Here is an 18,734-nt window from a genome sequence, read left to right on the forward strand (position 1 = left end):
GCAGATTTGCCAATGATGTACGAGTTAGCTGATGTTTGCCCAGATAAGATTTCAGATTTGCTTTATATCAGAAAGATAGATTTCAGAATTGAATTGAGACCAGATAATGTTTATTGTTTTAGAATTCAGTACAGAATGATATTGAATGTCCAGAATGACACTGAATGAATTGAAAGAATTAAAAGATCAGTAGAAGAGTACCGACAAGGAGTTACATCTGATTTATTGTTTCTCTTTGGCATATTTCAGTATGTTCAGAGATATTCTGATGATTTCATGCTCGTTGTATCTATGATATTTTGATATATTCGCAGCATCTGATTGATTGAATCGAATAACTGAAGATTGAATGGGATATTCTGAGAAATGTGATTATTGTATACAGAAATTTTTCAGATATGAATTCTGCTTGAAACAGATTGTATTCAGAGTGTGCGATATCTGAAGTTAGTATACCGATTGTTCTTGACACAGTTAAAATTGTGATCAGTGACTGAGAACGATACCGATATCAGAAATATCAGAGAATTTATTTTGTCAGAGTGGGCAGATTGTATTATCTGAGTATGTTTTGAACTGCTTGAGAATTGTTAGCTTCTAGATCAGTATAGATTATTGATATTCCGAATCTGATTTGATAGTACGGTTATTCTGAGTCAGTGTTTGATATAGATTATTCAAACCGAATCAGAACTGAATTCAAGAATTACAGCAGTTCAGAAATATAATCAGAATGTCCAGAACTTAATTTCGATAATCAGAGCAGAGCATCGATCAGGGTGACAGATATGTGATTTTTACTGTATGAAAATGATTATCTTGTAATGTCAAATGTTTCAGAATTGTACAACAGAATTTGATATCGATAATCAGAACCGAATACCAGGTAGGTATTTTTCTTTAATTTATATTATTAACTGATTGTTTATACCAAATAGTTCGAATTGGAAATGACAGATTGGGTCAGAAGCGCACAGAAATGGATTCAGTAGTCGTTCAGGTAACAGAAAGTATATGATAATTCGAACAGATAGTTTTTATATAGACAGATTAAATCAGTTGTGACAGAATTGGTACTGAAATGTTGGTAGAACTTGTACTAAAATGTCTGAATTGCCAATAAATGAAGACAGAAAGATAGAAATCAAAAGATTTATTACAGAATTTGTATATTTCTGACTAGACATGGGGAGTATACTTCGATGAATTCCGTAATGAGATCACTGCAATACTTTCCAGATTGTGATGTAATGTGATTGTGATTGACAGATTGTTCAATCTATATCTATTAGTTTGTACCAGATAACATACAAACATGACCAAATGACACAGATCGATGTCAGAAAAGTGGTCAGAATAACTAGAATGCCGAAGTAGAGTATATCAGATTGTGATTTTGCTTGATTTTGTGCTTGTGGCAGAATATACCACGAACTCTTTTCTATACTATCCAGATATGGGAAGTTATTTATAGAGCCGTAGTGCTGGATGTTAGCACTAGTGAAAACGAAACATTATTACTTTGTGCATTCTGGTCCAATGAGAACTGCAGATTTCCTGCGTATAAGGATAATGACTCAAAGATATCTGAGATAAGATCTGATACAGTCTGAGATAGAGCAAGAAAAATGGAACTGATTCAGAAGAAAATGAAAATTATTCTGTTGTTGAAAACACAGTAAGATTTTCAAAATAGCAAAGAGATTATTTGAAAGACAGAATCTGATATGAGATTGAGATTTCAGAATTGATTCATTGAGATGAGTTTCTGATTTAAACTCTGTATACATTCTTCTGATATATCTGAATTGGTTACTTGCGAGTTCGAGGACGAACTCCGATCTAAGAGGGGGAGAAATGTAAGGCCCGAGATTTTGTTACTGTAATCTGAGATTAATCTGAAATGATTTATTTATTTATTTAAAGATGATTATAGACGGAACGGATCAGATCGGGAGAGCCGAAAGAAGAAATCACATTAGGTGTGAAGAATATAATCGGCGCACATGCGCGGCTTGAATGCGCACATATGCGCGGAACGTCCAGAGAGTTCGGCGCACATGCGCGGCGGAAGGCGCGCATATGCGCGAGTAAGGGAATGTGCGAGACAGAACATCTCGCGCATATGCGCGAGAAATGTCGCGCATATGCGCGAGAGGATAAACCACAAGGTGCCGGGCAGAAAGCCAGGCGCATATGCGCGACCTTGTGCGCGCATATGCGCGAGGCATGCAAAACGAAAGGATGCCACTTGCCATCACCGTGCGACGTGTATATGTATATATATATATATAAGCAACGTCAAATTCTCAGAAATAAGAGGAAGAGAGGAACCGAAGCTCCAAGTTCCTGATGTGCGAAAATTGAACGCCACGCAAATTCCGTCTGTCTGATTTTGAATCCGAGTACGGTATCGTGTTACTAGCGACGACAGCTACAACTGGACGTAAGTTTTGTTACGTTTAGACATGATTTGAATTTATGATATTGTCAGAATTGAATATGAATCAGATATGAAGTTCCTGCTACAGTAGGCATTGTATAATTGAAGTCAGATTAAAGAATAGACTGGTTATACAATTATTATGAATTTTAGAGTTGATTTAGTTGAGATTCTATATCAGAGTTGTGTTATTATTCAAATTTTGAATTGTACGGATACTGATTATGTATTCTGGTATTATATCTGTGATGTTGAGATTGACGGGGTATCAAGACTGTATTGTTATGCTGTCGAAACATCAGTAGATTGATATTGATCAGATTCAGTATTGATTGAGATTGATCAGATTCAGTAATGATTTCGATTGTATCGTGATATCATTGATTTGAATTAGATTGTACCTTGTTCAGATATGGATCAGATTATATACCGATTTGAGTATTGATCAGAACGGGTCTTGAATTGAGTTATATACTGATATGGTATTTATGTGACTTGTCATTGCCAGACTGGGTATGGACAGATTGACATACAAGACTTCGTCTTCATCAGATCGTGAAGAGAAAGGTATAAATAAATGTTGATTCGGGATTGCACAACTCGAGTTAGGTTTGACTTGAGTTTCCCAAAATCACATACTTTACTTTATTGCATTGATATTTGCAGATTATCAGATTGATATGTTTAGTCTATTGAATTATAGCAGAGCCAGAGTTTGAGTCTAGGGCAGATCAGCCTAGCTAGGGCAGAACCGCCGAGTCTTTGACAGAACCGCATAGACTCTAGACTTGCGGTGTATCGATGAGCTTAGATGTAGATCGACGTCTATGTAGACATTCGATACAGCATACCAAAGTCTAAATTAGATCAGGATCCCTAGATTAGAATGAGAGATGAGTCGAGTCTTAGATATTGAGACTAGAATTTGATTTACAGATCCGTATTGATTTATGTTTCGTAGATTACGATTCATGTTTTATTTACAGACTGGTATTGATACATGTTGTTTGGTTATGCTACATGTGATAAGATATAATTCATGCTTTTATGTTAATTCAGTTAACTGCATGTATACATTATTTATACTGGGATTTATTCTCACCGGAGTATCCGGCTGTTGTCTTGTTTTGTATGTGTGCATGACAACAGGTGTGACAGGATCGGGGTCAAGAAGATGATGAGAGAAGACGAGTTTAGAGTGGTGATTCCGGACTTATTGTAGATTTGGTTTAATACTTAAAATTTAGTAGTTGAAGCTTAGACTAGTTTGAATAATTGTTGTACATTATTGTACTTATATACTGAGATGTATATTAGTTACATTCCATTACGCTCCGCACTTGCATTTTAAAAAGAAAAATTTTTAGACCCTGATTATCTGAATTGATAATTAAATCCCAAAGATGATTAAGAAAACGATTAGCGTCCGGGACCCCACAACTCCGAAGTTAAGAGTGCTTGGGCGAGAGAAGTACTAGGATGGGTGACCCCCTGGGAAGTCCTCGTGTTGCACCCCTTTTAGTGTTTTTCTATTTTTGATTACTTGTTGACAGACGATTTTCGGCTCAAATCATCGGAATCACGACCAGGACCAGGTAAGACATGTGAAATCAACGTAGCTCGGGCACTGCCGGATTTGGACAAAATTGTAGCCTAATTTGATTGTAAACGGGCAAACGAACGAAACTCATTACTCCGCAATGAGCTGGCGAGATTTTAGCCGAATTCCTTCTCTAAGACCCTCTAATTTGCGATTTTCCGCTTCTGTTAAGCTTTCGTTTCCTCGAGAAATCCGCTTAGGAAGTTCGAAATTCGATTTCGGTTCCATTTTATCGTATCCCAAGCATAATAATAGCTTTACATTTGTTATTTTCATCTTCTTATTTTTTTCTATTTTCTGGGAACATTAAGCGATTTTTGTTATCGTGAGCCGGTTCTGTGCGGAAGGGTATGACGCAGATTACTCCAGAGACGGTTAACTCATTAAAAACAATTATTTCGACTGTTTTATCCATAATTTACGTAAACGGTTGCGACACGAGGACTGCCCAAAGAGGTCACCCAACCTAGCTCTGCCATTGCGCCAGAACGCTTAACATCATGGTTCTGATTGGGCGAGAGCAGTGCCGCGTGTTGTCCATCGCCGCCCGCTCCACACGTACTCGAGGAATATAAGAATAAACATCCCACTCAATTTCGGGTGCGATCATACCAGCACTAATGCACCGGATCCCATCAGAAATCCGAAGTTAAGCGTGCTTGGGCGAGAGCAGTACTAGGATGGGTGACCCCCTGGGAAGTCCTCGTGTTATACCCCTTTTCGTGTTTTTCTATTTTTGATTACTTGTTGACAGACGATTTTCGGCTAAAATAATCTGAATCTTGATCGTGACCAGATAAGACATGTGAAATCAACGTAGCTCGGGCACTGCCGGATTTGACAAAATTGTAGGCTAATTTGGTTGTAAATGGGCAAACGAACGAGATTCATTACTCTGCAATGATTTGGCGAGAGTTTAGCCGAATTCCTTCTCTAAGACCCTCTAATTTGCGATTTTTCGCTTCTGTTAAGCTTCCATTTCCTCGAGAAATCCGCTTAGGAAGTTCGAAATTCGATTTCGGTTCCATTTTATCGTATCCCAAGTATAATAATAGCTTTACATTCGTTATTTTATTCTTCTTATTTTTTTCTATTTTATGGGAACATTTAGCGATTTTTGTTGTCGTGAGCCGGTTCTGTGCGGAAGGGAATGACGCTGATTACTCCGAAGATGGTTATCTCATTAAAAACAATTATTTCGACTGTTTTAGCCTTAATTTACGTAAATGGTCGCGACACGAGGACTGCCCAGGGAGGTCACCCATCCTAGCTCTGCCATCGCGCCAGAACGCTTAACTTCATGGTTCTGATTGGGCGAGAGCAGTGCCGCATGTTGTCCAACGTCGCCCGCTCCACACGTACTCGAGGGATATAAATATAAACATCCCACTCAATGTCGGGTGCGATCATACCAGCACTAATGCATCGGATCCCATCAGAACTCCGAAGTTAAGCGTGCTAGGGCGAGAGAAGTACTAGGAAGGGTGACCCCCCCTGGGAAGTCCTCCTGTTGCACCCCTTTTCGTGTTTTTCTATTTTTGATTACTTGTTGACAGACGATTTTCGGCTCAAATCATCGGAATCTCGATCGGGACCAGATAAGACATGTGAAATCAACGTAGCTCGGGCACTGCCGGATTTAGACAAAATTGTAGCCTAATTTGATTGTAAACGGGAAAACGAACGAAACTTATTACTCCGCAACGAGGTGGCGAGATTTTAGCCAAATTCCTTCTCTAAGACCCTCTAATTTGCGATTTTCAGCTTCTGTTAAGCTTCCGTTTCCTCGAGAAATCCGCTTAGGAAGTTCAAAATTTGATTCCGGTTCCATTTTATCGTATCGTAGGCATAATAATAGCTTTACATTCGCTATTTCTTCTTCTTATTTTTTTGCTATTTTCTGGGAACATTTAACAATTTTTTTTGTCGTGCGGAAGGGTATGATGCAGATTACTCTGGAGACGGTTAACTCATTAAAAACAATTATTTCTACTGTTTTAGCCTTAATTTACGTAAATGGTCGCGACACGAGGACTGCCCAGGGAGGTCACCCATCCTAGCTCTGCCATCGCGCCAGAACGCTTAACTTCATGGTTCTGATTGGGCGAGAGCAGTGCCGCATGTTGTCCAACGCCGCCCGCTCCACACGTACTCGAGGGATATAAAAATGAACATCCCACTCAATGTCGGGTGCGATCATACCAGCACTAATGCATCGGATCCCATCAGAACTCTGAAGTTAAGCGTGCTAGGGCGAGAGAAGTACTAGGAATGGTGACCCCCTGGGAAGTCCTCGTGTTGCAGCCCTTTTCGTGTTTTTCTATTTTTGATTACTTGTTGACAGACGATTTTCGGCTCAAATCATCTGAATCTCGATCGGGACCAGATAAGACATGTGAAATCAACGTAGCTCGGGCACTACCGGATTTGGACAAAATTGTAGCCTAATTTGATTGTAAACGGGCAAACGAAAGAGACTCATTACTCTGCAATGAGCTGGCGAGATTTTAGCCGAATTCCTTCTCTAAGACCCTCAAATTTGCGATTTTCCGCTTCTGTTAAGCTTCCGTTTCCTCGAGAAATTCGTTTAGGAAGTCTGAAATTCGATTCCGGTTCCATTTTATCGTATCCTAGGCATAATAATAGCTTTACATTCGCTATTTTCTTCTTCTTTTTTTTTTCTATTTTCTGGGAACATTTAGCGATTTTTGTTGTCGTGAGCCGGTTTTGTGCAGAAGAGTACGACGCAGATTATTCTGGAGATGGTTAACTCATTAAAAACAATTATTTCGACTGTTTTAGCCCTAAGTTACGTAAACGGTCGCGACACGAGGAATGCCCAGGGAGGTCACCCATCCTAGCTCTGTCATCGCGCCAGAACGCTTAACTTCATGGTTCTGATTGGACGAGAGCAGTGCCACGTGTTGTCCATCGGCGCCCGCTCCACACGTACTCGAGGGATATAAGAATAAACATCCCACTCAATGTCGGGTGCGATCATACGAGCACTAATGCACCGGATCCCATCAGAACTCCGAAGTTAAGCGTGCTTCGGCGAGAGCAGTACTAGGATGGGTGACCCCCTAGGAAGTCCTCGTGTTGAACCCCTTTTCGTGTTATTGTATTTCTGATTACTTGTTGACAGACGAATTTCGGCTCAAATCATCTGAATCTCGATCAGGACCAGATAAAACATGTGAAATCAACGTAGCACGGGCACTCCCGGTGTAATGCCCGAGATTTTGATTCTGTTAATCTTAGATTATTGATTAAGAATTGAGGTGATTATAGCCGGGCCATTTCGTGACCAGATTGGGCAAAACATATGAAAAGTACAATATTTGGACAGAACTGTTGGCGCCCGAGCGGTAGGAAATGACCGCCCGAGCGCCAGTGTTCAATAAGAATACTATTCGGACAAAACCTGTGGCGCCCGAGCGGTAGAAAATTACCGCCCGAGCGCCAATGGATAACAAGCCGAGTACCGGGCAGAGTGTTCGGCGCCCGAGCGGTAGTTTATAACTGCCCGAGCGCCGACTGAAAATCAGGGAGAATGGGACACATATCTTTACATGCATGAGATATATATATATATATATATATATATATATATAAGTTTCCTTCTTCAGAATTTAGCAGGAAGAGTCGAGGATTTCTCTAAGAAATCCTTACGCCTTTTAGCGTATAGATTTGTGATTTGTGAACGTTCCGCCCGTCCGATTTTGAATTCGATTATGAGATATTGGAAGTGATATCTTACTAATATTGTATTGTTGGGTATACCGATATTGTACCGTTATGCCATCGATAGTGAATTAGATTGAGTATTGAGCAGAACAGATTTGATTGGAGCAATGTATTGATATTATACTCCTCGATATTGTTATTGCCAGATTGATATTGTCAGGCTTTGAGTTCGAGACTTTGACAGAGTCAGAGTGACAGAAAGAAAGGTATAAATTAATGTTGAGTTGGGATTGCACAACTCGAGTGAGGTTTGACTCGAGTTTCCCTAAATCACATACCTAGTTTACTGCATTGATATTTGTAGTTAATGAGATTGATGTTTGTAGTCTATTGATTTATAGCCACTGCATGTTTTGACTACTGATTCGTTTAGTCATAGACTGATTCGTCTAGCTATCGGCTGAGTTGCCTAGCTACTGGCTGATTCGCCTAGTCATCGGATGATTCGCCTAGTCCCTGACTGATTCGTCTAATTATTGGCTGATTCGCTTAATCCTTGATTGATTCGTCAATTCTATGGCTGATACGACTAGTTGATTTACAGTTTTGATATCATACATGTTTGTTGATTGGCTGCATGTGAATGATATTTGTTATATGCTTTTGTATATGTTTTTATATGATTGCATGTTTACATTGTTTATACTGGGATTTATTCTCACCGGAGTTATCCGGCTATTGTCTTGTTTTGTATGTGTGCATGACAACAGGTGGGACAGGCTCAGGGTCGAGGAGATGAGGAAAGATCGTGATTAGAGTGGAGGCTCCGGACTTGGATTAGAGATAGGGTTGGACACTTGATATTAGCTGTTAAACCTTAGTTGAATAAATGTATGTGGTACAGGACTTGTACTTTTATACTGAGATGTATATACGTTTTATTTCACTACGTTCCGGATTTTAAAAAAAATTTAGACCCTATTTTATAATTGATTAATTAGTCCCAATGATGATTAAGAACATGATTAGCGTCCGGGCCCCCACAACAGGTGGTATCAGAGCGATAGATCCTTTAGACTGAGAAAGAAGCTAGTGAGCGAGGTAGATTGAGTTTTCTTTCCTTGCTTGTGATTGCTAGTATGCTTTACTGCTTTATATAATACATGTTACTTGACTTATCTGATTCGATTGTGTAATATGTATTATTGGGAACGAATTTGAACCGATTCTTGATCAGCAGTAAGATGATCGGAGGAGGGACTGAATTGAAACAGGTTTGTTGGATTGGGGTTACTAATCCTTTTGATATTCAGATATGCCTCCTCGAAGAATACCAGAACAGGGTAGCACATCGAATCCTCCAATGGATGTTACAGCCACTCCAATGGAGACATTATTGAAAAGGTTTCAGTCGTTCAAACCACCGACACTGAAGGGTACTGAGACATCAGTTGAGTGTGAAAGTTGGTTAGATAACATTGAGATGATGTTTGATTCACTGGAGTACAGTGATGAGCGCCGAATTTAATTGATTGGGCACCAGTTGCTTGATGTTGCAAAGAACTGGTGGATTACGATGAAGAAGGCCTTGGAGCATCGGGGTACGACTATTACTTGGGATGTATTTAAAACTGAGTTTTATCAAAGATTTTTCCCAGTGTCGTACAGAAAAGATAAGGGGGCGGAATTTGCCAATTTGAGACAGGGTCAGCTGAACATTGAAGAATATGTGACCAAGTTCTCTACCTTATTGAAGTTTGCTCCCCATGTGGCTGGAAATGACGAAGCTGTTGCTGATCAGTTCATCAATGGCTTGAATCCCGATATATTTACATTGGTGAACACAGGGCGACCGAATAACCTTGCTGATGCCATGAATAGAGCAAAGGGCGCTGAAGCGGGCCTGATAAGGCAGAGAGGAGCTGCATCTGTTCCCCTAGAATCGAGACCACAGCAACCACCTCCCCGATTTGAGAGTGACAGTAGCAGTGGTAGAAAGAAAGATTTTCTGAAGGCTAGAGGAAAGCAGTTTAAGAAGTCTGGCGGCAGTTCTGCTAGCTCCAGTGGTTCCGAACAGAGTTATACCGGCGTTTACTGCGGAAATTGTGGAGGGAGACATTCCACTGAGCAATGCCAAGGAGTACTTGGTAGTTGCCACTTCTGCAAACAACAGGGACATTTTGCCAGAGTGTGTCCACAGAAGGGTTCTCAAGGATCCCAGAGAGCCGAATCATCTGGATCAGCGGCACAGTGGAGTAGACGATCAGCTGCTGTTCCTTCATTTCAGCCAGCACCATCTCAGTCACAGTAGAGGCCAGGAGGAAGTCAGACAGTTGGCCAGCCTCCTAGACAGCAGGCCAGAGTATTTGCTTTGACTGAGGAGCAGGCTCAGGAAGCACCAGATGATGATGTTGCAGGTAACTGTTCTTGATGTAGTTATCCTCCTTTTGTATTGATAAATACGGATGCTTCCCATATGTTTATTTCTGAACGATTTGCATTGAGTCATGCATTGCCTGTTGAAGCTTTATTCTACTGTAGTGTATCTCTTGACTAGTTGGGGAGAGTTTTTATATCAGTGAATTCTGTAAAATATCGTATACTATAGTAGGATGAGAATGAGATTGAGTTAGATCGTGTGGTAGCTTGTATTGTACTAGTGTTGTCTGGTTTTGAGACTGCATTACTGATATTGATATGCTGACCAAGTACAGAGCTACCCTAGATTAGTTCCACAAGATGGTGAAAATCGGACCTGAGATGGCCAAGGGATGAATAGTGTACGATAAGGATTCTAGATTGAGAATTCCTTTGATAATTCGTACTATCTATAACTCGATTATTACAGAAAGGAACAGAGGGACTCCTTATGTATTCGGTTGATTTACTGAAGTTGAGTCTATCATTGGCTGATTTACCAATGATAAGAAAGTTAATAATGTTTTCCCCGATAAGACTTCTGATTCGATTCCAATCAGAGAGATTGATTTTAGCCTTGATTTGATATCAGAAACAGATTGCATCCTGATTGAGACAGATTATATTCAGGGTGTGTTATATCTGAAGATGTTATATCTGTTGAATTTAGCAGAGTTAAACCGGAATTAGTTGGCCGAGGTGGATATCAGTGTCAAACATTTGCGGTTTATGAGTTTAGCAGATCAGTACCGATGAGTGATGTTTTGAATCTGATTGAAGCTTGCTGTTGTTTTGAATCTGGGTTTGAATCAGGTAAGTAATACTGCCTTGTATATGAATAACCAATCTGTTGTTCCAAATGTTCCGAATTTAAAATGATAAATATTGCCAGACAGTGTGCAATAACTTATTCAGTATGCATTTTGATAGTTGAAAAGATGTTGATAGAAACAGATGAGAGTAGATGTGACAGAGTTTGTACTGGAATGTCTAATTACCTAAAGATAAAGACAGAAATATAGAAACCAGGAGATGGGTTATACCGATTATTGATACTTAAATAGAAATGAGGGTACATTTCTATGGATTGGTGACGAAAATATCGAAATTTTCCTAAGACTGTGATGCGATGTGATTATGATTATAATTGATAGAATGCTTGAATATGCATATATTAGGTGTACAGGATGATGTACAGATAAGATCAGACGATCAAGAGTTATGTCAGAAGAGTGATTAGACTGCATTGAATGCCAAAATTGACTATATCACACGATGATTTTCGGTTGATTTTGTATTTTTGGCAGAATATATTATAAACTCCTTCACCTATCGTCTATAGATCGACGGATAGTCGGAGCAAACTATCCGGATACTGGAGAATATCCAAGAACTGTAGTGCTGGATTTTAGCACTAGTTGACATGATTTATTGTCATTTGTGAATTATCGTACAACCACAGCTATCAGACAAGTATTGAAATGACTTCTTTCGAAGCGTTGTACGAAATTAAATGTTGATCCCCTCTTTATTGGGATGATATCTCTGAGGTTCCTGATATCGACCTGGCATGATCAGAGATATGACTGAAAAAGTGAAGCTGATTCAGAAGAAAATGAAGGCAGCCCAAGACAGACAAGCCAAATATGCCAATGTCCGACGACGACCGTTGGTATTTGAGGCTGGAAACCGAGTATTTTTGAAAATTTCACCTTTCAGATGAATTGTCCGATTTGGCAAGAAAGGGGAGTTGTCTCCACGATAGATTGGGCCGTATGAGATTCTTGAGAAGATAGGAGATCGTGCCTATCGACTCACTTTACCGCTTTCATTATCCGGAATACATGATGTCTCTCATGTAGTTTTATGGCAGAAGTACATGCAAGATACTTCCCATATGATTCAACCAGACGAAGTTGAATTGAATGAGACATTGAGCTATTTCGAAAAACCGATTCAGATTATTGATCGTAAAGAAAAGTAGCTCAGAAAGAAGACTATTCCACTTGTGAAGATTCAGTGGAGTCGTCATGACATCGATAAAGCTACTTGGGAAACCGAGTCTGATATGAGACAGAGATTTCCTGAGTTATTTCACTGATGTGAGTATTTTGATTCAGCTTCTGCTATACATTTCTTTCTGATATCTAATTTGATTGCCTGTGATTTCGGGGACGAAATCAAATCTTAGGGGGTGAGAAATGTAATGCCCGAGATTTTGATTCTGTTAATCTAAGATTATTGATTAAGAATTGAGGTGATTATAGCCGGGCCATTTCGAGACCAGATTGGGCAAAACATATGAAAAGTACAATGTTTGGACAGAACTGTTGGCGCCCGAGCGGTAGGAAATGACCGCCCGAGCGCCAGTGTTCAATAAGAATACTATTCGGGCAGAACCTGTGGCGCCCGAGCGGTAGAAAATTACCGCCCGAGCGCCAATGGATAACAAGCCGAGTACCGGGCAGAGTGTTCGGCGCCCGAGCGGTAGTTTATAACCGCCCGAGCGCCGACTGAAAATCAGGGAGAATGGGACACATATCTTTACATGCATGAGATATATATATATATATATAAGTTTCCTTCTTCAGAATTTAGCAGGAAGAGTCGAGGATTTCTCTAAGAAATCCTTACGCCTTTTAGCGTATAGATTTGTGATTTGTGAACGTTCCGCCCGTCCGATTTTGAATCCGACTTCAGTACTGTGTTCCTATCGACGCAGGCTTCAACTGGACGTAAGTTTTGCTACGTTTTGATATGATTTGAAATTATGTTGTTGAAGGAATCGGATATGATTCATATATGATGTTCTTGCGATATTAGACATTGTATAATCGAAACCGGACTGGAGAACAGATATCATATGAAATTGTTATGATTTTCGGAGTAGTTTTGGAGTCGATTTGATATCATAATTGAATTGTTATCGATTATGAGATATTGGAAGTGATATATGACTAATATGGTATTGTTGGGTATACCGATATTGTACCGTTATGCCATCGATAGTGAATTAGATTGAGTATTGAGCAGAACAGATTTGATTGGAGTAATGTATTGATATTATACTCCTCGATATTGTTATTGCCAGATTGATATTGTCAGGCTTTGAGTTCGAGACTTTGACAGAGTCAGAGTGACAGAAAGAAAGGCATAAATTAATGTTGAGTTGGGATTGCACAACTCGAGTGAGGTTTGACTCGAGTTTCCCTAAATCACATACCTAGTTTACTGCATTGATATTTGTAGTTAATGAGATTGATGTTTGTAGTCTATTGATTTATAGCCACTGCATGTTTTGACTACTGATTCGTTTAGTCATAGACTGATTCGTCAAGCTATCGGCCGAGTTGCCTAGCTACTGGCTGATTCGCCTAGTCATCGGATGATTCGCCTAGTCCCTGACTGATTCGTCTAATTATTGGCTGATTCGCTTAATCCTTGAATGATTCGTCAATTCTGCGGCTGTTTCGCCCAGACACTGGATATAGGAATTATATCGATGCCGTTTAGGGTTGGGTCATTCCTATCGACTGAGATTCGATATAATTCTCAATATTCAAAACCGGGATCCCTAGATTAGGAATGAGTCAAGTCTGAGTTGACGCGTTGTTTGAGTCAAGTCTGATACGACTAGTTGATTTACAGTTTTGATATCATACATGTTTGTTGATTGGCTGCATGTGAATGATATTTGTTATATGCTTTTGTATATGTTTTTATATGATTGCATGTTTACATTGTTTATACAGGGATTTATTCTCACCGGAGTTATCCGGCTGTTGTCTTGTTTTGTATGTGTGCATGACAACAGGTGGGACAGGCTCAGGGTCGAGGAGATGAGGAAAGATCGTGATTAGAGTGGAGGCTCCGGACTTGGATTAGAGATAGGGTTGGACACTTGATATTAGCTGTTAAACCTTAGTTGAATAAATGTATGTGGTACAGGACTTGTACTTTTATACTGAGATGTATATACGTTTTCTTTCCTTACGTTCCGCATTTTAAAAAAAATTTAGACCCTGTTTTATAATTGATTAATTAGTCCCAATGATGATTAAGAAACATGATTAGCGTCCGATCCCCCACACCCGAATTTGGACAAAATTGTTGCCTAATTAGATTGTAAACGGGCAAACGAACGAGACTCATTACTCCGCAATGAGCTAGCGAGAGTTTAGCCGAATTCTTTCTCTAAGACCCTCTAATTTGCAATTTTCCGCTTCTGTTGAACTTCCGTTTCCTCGAGAAATCCGCTTAGGAAGTTTGAAATTCGATTTTGGTTCTATTTTATCATATCCCAGGCATAATAATAGCTTTACATTCGTTATTTTCTTCTTCTTATTTTTTTTCTATTTTCTGCTAACATTTAGCGATTTTTGTTGTCGTGAGCCGGTTCTGTTCTGAAGGGTATGATGCAGATTACTCTAGAGACGGTTAACTCATTAAAAATAATTATTTCGATTGTTTTAGCCTTAATTTACGTAAACGATCGCGACACAAGGACTGCTCAGGGAGGTCACCCATCCTAGCTCTGCCATCGCGCCAGAACGGTTAACTTCATTGTTCTGATTGGGCGAGAGCAGTGCCGCGTGTTGTCCATCGCCGCCCGCTCCACATGTACTCGAAGGATATAAGAATAAACATCCCACTCAATGTCGGGTACGATCATACCAGCACTAATGCACCGGATCCCATCAGAACTCCGAAGTTAAGCGTGCTTGGGCGAGAGCAGTGCTAGGATGGGCTACCCCCTGGAAAGTCCTCGTGTTGCACCCCTTTTTGTGTTTTTCTATTTTTGATTACTTGTTGACAGACGATTTTCGGCTCAAATCATCTGAATCTCGATCGGGACCAGATAAAACATCTGAAATCAACGTTGCTCGGGCACTGCCGGATTTGGAAAAAATTTTAGTCTAATTTGATTGTAAACGGGCAAACGAACGAGATTCCTTACTCCGCAATGAGCTGGCGAGAGTTTAGCCGAATTCCTTCTCTATGACGCTCTAATTTTCGATTTTCCGCTTCTTATAAACTTTCGTTTCCTCGAGAAATACTCATAGGAAGTTTGAAATTTGATTCCTGTTCCATTTTATCGTATCTTAGGCATAATAATAGCTTTACATTCGCTATTTTCTTCTTTTTATTTTTTTTTCTATTTTCTAGGAACATTTAGCGATTTTTTTTGTCGTGAGCCGGTTTTGTGTAGAAGGGTATGATGCAGATTATTCTTGAGATGGTTAACTCATTAAAAACAATTATTTCGACTGTTTTAGCCATAATTTACGTAAACGGTCGCGACACGAGGAATGCCCAGGGAGGTCACCCATCCTAGCTCGGTCATCGCGCCAGAACGCTTAACTTCGTGGTTCTGATTGTGCGAGTGCAGTGCCGCATGTTTTCCATCGCCGCCCGCTCCACACGTACTCGAAGGATGTAAGAATAAACATCCCACTCAATGTCGGGTGCAATCATACCAGTTAAAATGCACCGGATCCCATCAGAACTCCGAAGTTAAGCGTGCTTGGGCGAGAGCAGTACTAGGATGGGTGACCTCCTGGGATGTCCTCGTGATTCACCCTTTTTCGTCTTTTTATATTTTTGATTACTTGTTGACAGACGATTTTTGGCTGAAGTTAAGCGTGCTTGGGCGAGAACAGTACTAGGATGGGTGACCCCCTAGGAAGTCCTCGTGTTGCACCCCTTTTCGTGTTTTTTCATTTTTAATGCTTGTTGACCGACGAATTTCGGCTCAAATCATCTGAATCTCGATCAGGAACAGATAAAACATGTGAAATCAACGTAGCTCGGGCACTGCCGGATTTGGACAAAATTGTAGCCTAACTAGATTGTAAACGGGCAAACGAACGAGAATCATTACTCCGCAATGAGCTGGCGAGAGTTTAGCCGAATTCTTTCTCTAAGAGCCTCTAATTTGCAATTTTCCGCTTCTGTTAAGCTTCCGTTTCCTCGAGAAATCCGCTTAGGAAGTTCGAAATTCGATTCCGTTTCCATTTTATCGTATCCCAGGCTTAATAATAGCTTTACATTCGTTATTTTCTTCTTCTTATTTTTTTTTCTGTTTTCTGGGAACATTTAGCGATTTTTGTTGTCGTGAGCCTGTTCTGTGCGGAAGGGTATGATGCAGATTACTCTGGAGACGGTTAACTCATTAAAAACAATTATTTCGATTGTTTTATCCTTAATTTACGTAAACGGTCGCGACATGAGGACTGCTCAGGAAGGTCACCCATCCTAGTTCTGTCATCGCGCCAGAACGCTTAACTTCATGGTTCTGATTGGGCGAGAGCAGTGCCGCGTGTTGTCCATCGCCGCCCGCTCCACATGTACTCGAAGGATATAAGAATAAACATCCCACAAAATGTCGGATGCGATCATACTAGCACTAATGCATCGGACCCCATCAGAACTCCGAAGTTAAGCGTGCCTGGGCGAGAGCAGTACTAGGATGGGTGTCCCCCTGGGAAGTCCTCGTGTTTCACCTTTTTTCGTGTTTTTCTATTTTTGATTACTTGTTGACAGACGATTTTCGGCTGAAGTTAAGCGTGCTTGGACGAGAGCAGTACTAGGATGGGTGACCCCCTAGGAAGTCCTCGTGTTGCACCCCTTTTCGTGTTTTTCCATTTTTAATTACTTGTTGACAGACGAATTTCGGCTCAAATCATCTGAATCTCGATCAGGACCAGATAAAACATGTGATATCAATGTAGCACGGGCACTGCTGGATTTGGACAAAATTGTAGCCTAATTAGATTGTAAACGGGCAAACGAACGAGACTCGTTACTCCGCAATGAGCTAGCGAGAGTTTAGCCGAATTCTTTCTTTAAGACCCTCTAATTTGAAATTTTCCGCTTCTGTTAAACTTCCGTTTCCTCGAGAAATCCGCTTAGGAAGTTTGAAATTAGATTCTGGTTCCATTTTATTGTATCCCAGGCATAATAATAGCTTTACATTCGTTATTTTCTTCTTCTTATTTTTTTCTATTTTCTTGGAACATTTAGCGATTTTTGTTGTCGTGAGTCGGTTCTGTGCGGAAGGGTATGATGCAGATTACTATGGAGACGGTTAACTCATTAAAAACAATTATTTCGATTGTTTTAGCCTTAATTTACGTAAACGGTCGCGACACGAGGACTGCTCAGGGAGGTCACCCATCCTAGCTCTGCCATCGCGCCAGAACGGTTAACTTCATTGTTCTGATTGGGCGAGAGCAGTGCCGCGTGTTGTCCATCACCGCTTGCTCCACACGTACTCGAGGGATATAAGAATAAACATCCCACTCAATGTCGGGTGCGATCATACCAGCACTAAAGCACCGGATCCCATCAGAACTACGAAGTTAAGCGTGCTTCGGCGAGAGCAGTACTAGGATGGGTGACCCCTGGGAAGTCCTCGTGTTACACCCTTTTTCGTATTTTTCTATTTTTGATTACTTGTTGACAGACGATTTTCGGCTCAAATCATTTGAATCTCGATCGGGACCAGATAAGACATGTGAAATCAACGTGGCTCGGGCACTGTCGGATTTGGACAAAATTGTAGCCTAATTTGATTGTAAACGGGCAAACGAAAGAGACTTATTACTCCGCAATGAGCTGGCAAGATTTTAGCCGAATTCCTTCTCAAAGACCCTCAAATTTGCGATTTCCGCTTCTGTTAAGCTTCCGTTTCCTCGAGAAATCCATTTAGGAAGTCTGAAATTCTATTACGGTTCCATTTTCTTCTTCTTTTTTTTCTATTTTCTGGGAACATTTAGCGATTTTTGTTGTCGTGAGCCGGTTTTGTGCGGAAGGGTACGACGCAGATTATTCAGGAGATGGGTAACTCATTAAAAACAATTATTTCGACTGTTTTAGCCATAAGTTACGTAAACGGTCGCGACACGAGGAATGCCCAGGGAGGTCACCCATCCTAGCTCTGTCATCGCGCCAGAACGCTTAACTTCATGGTTCTAATTGGGCGAGAGCAGTGCCACGTGTTGTCCATGGCCGCCTGCTCCACACGTACTCGAGGGATATAAGAATAAACATCCCACTCAATGTCGGGTACGATCATACGAGCACTAATGCACCGGATCCCATCAGTACTCCGAAGTTAAGCGTGCTTCGGCGAGAGCAGTACTAGGATGGGTGACCCCCTGGAATGTCCTCGTGATGCATCCCTTTTCGTGTTTTTCTATTTTTGATTACTTGTTGACAGAAGATTTTCGGCTGAAATTAAGCGTGCTTGGGCGAGAGCAGTACTAGGATGGGTGACCCCCTAGGAAGTCCTCGTGTTGCACCCCTTTTCGCGTTTTTCCATTTTTAATTACTTGTTGACAGACGAATTTCGGCTCAAATCATCTGAATCTCGATCAGGACCAGATAAAACATGTGAAATCAACGTAGCTCGGGCACTGCCGGATTTGGACAAAATTTTAGCCTAATTAGATTGTAAACGGGCAAACGAACGAGATTCATTACTCTGCAATGAGCTGACGAGAGTTTAGCCGAATTCTTTCTCTAAGACTCTCTAATTTGCCATTTTCCGCTTCTGTTAAGCTTCCGTTTCCTCGAGAAATCCGC

The 18,734-nt window shown here is 40.6% G+C and overlaps 9 non-coding genes across 9 annotated transcripts; all 9 read left to right on the top strand.

Moving 5' to 3' along the window:
* The first annotated feature begins 4,641 nt into the window (after window positions 1-4,641).
* On the top strand, window positions 4,642-4,760 carry LOC142514752 (5S ribosomal RNA). The gene has a single exon (XR_012810630.1). It is a non-coding gene; the product is annotated as a 5S ribosomal RNA (ribosomal RNA).
* Window positions 4,761-5,441: 681 nt separating this feature from the next.
* Window positions 5,442-5,562, top strand: LOC142507499 (5S ribosomal RNA). Its single transcript, XR_012805755.1, has one exon. It is a non-coding gene; the product is annotated as a 5S ribosomal RNA (ribosomal RNA).
* Window positions 5,563-6,231: 669 nt separating this feature from the next.
* Window positions 6,232-6,350, top strand: LOC142506697 (5S ribosomal RNA). Its single transcript, XR_012804979.1, has one exon. It is a non-coding gene; the product is annotated as a 5S ribosomal RNA (ribosomal RNA).
* Window positions 6,351-7,032: 682 nt separating this feature from the next.
* On the top strand, window positions 7,033-7,151 carry LOC142514539 (5S ribosomal RNA). Its single transcript, XR_012810428.1, has one exon. It is a non-coding gene; the product is annotated as a 5S ribosomal RNA (ribosomal RNA).
* Window positions 7,152-14,808: 7,657 nt separating this feature from the next.
* Window positions 14,809-14,927, top strand: LOC142517489 (5S ribosomal RNA). Its single transcript, XR_012813233.1, has one exon. It is a non-coding gene; the product is annotated as a 5S ribosomal RNA (ribosomal RNA).
* A 684-nt stretch (window positions 14,928-15,611) lies between these two features.
* Window positions 15,612-15,730, top strand: LOC142509713 (5S ribosomal RNA). Its single transcript, XR_012807873.1, has one exon. It is a non-coding gene; the product is annotated as a 5S ribosomal RNA (ribosomal RNA).
* An 805-nt stretch (window positions 15,731-16,535) lies between these two features.
* On the top strand, window positions 16,536-16,654 carry LOC142509254 (5S ribosomal RNA). The gene has a single exon (XR_012807438.1). It is a non-coding gene; the product is annotated as a 5S ribosomal RNA (ribosomal RNA).
* An 804-nt stretch (window positions 16,655-17,458) lies between these two features.
* LOC142508079 (5S ribosomal RNA) lies at window positions 17,459-17,576 on the top strand. Its single transcript, XR_012806311.1, has one exon. It is a non-coding gene; the product is annotated as a 5S ribosomal RNA (ribosomal RNA).
* Window positions 17,577-18,213: 637 nt separating this feature from the next.
* On the top strand, window positions 18,214-18,332 carry LOC142509733 (5S ribosomal RNA). Its single transcript, XR_012807890.1, has one exon. It is a non-coding gene; the product is annotated as a 5S ribosomal RNA (ribosomal RNA).
* Window positions 18,333-18,734: the final 402 nt, after the last annotated feature.

This window comes from Primulina tabacum, chromosome 10 (assembly GCF_025594145.1).
Source record: "Primulina tabacum isolate GXHZ01 chromosome 10, ASM2559414v2, whole genome shotgun sequence".
NCBI classification, from domain to species: Eukaryota; Viridiplantae; Streptophyta; class Magnoliopsida; order Lamiales; family Gesneriaceae; genus Primulina; species Primulina tabacum.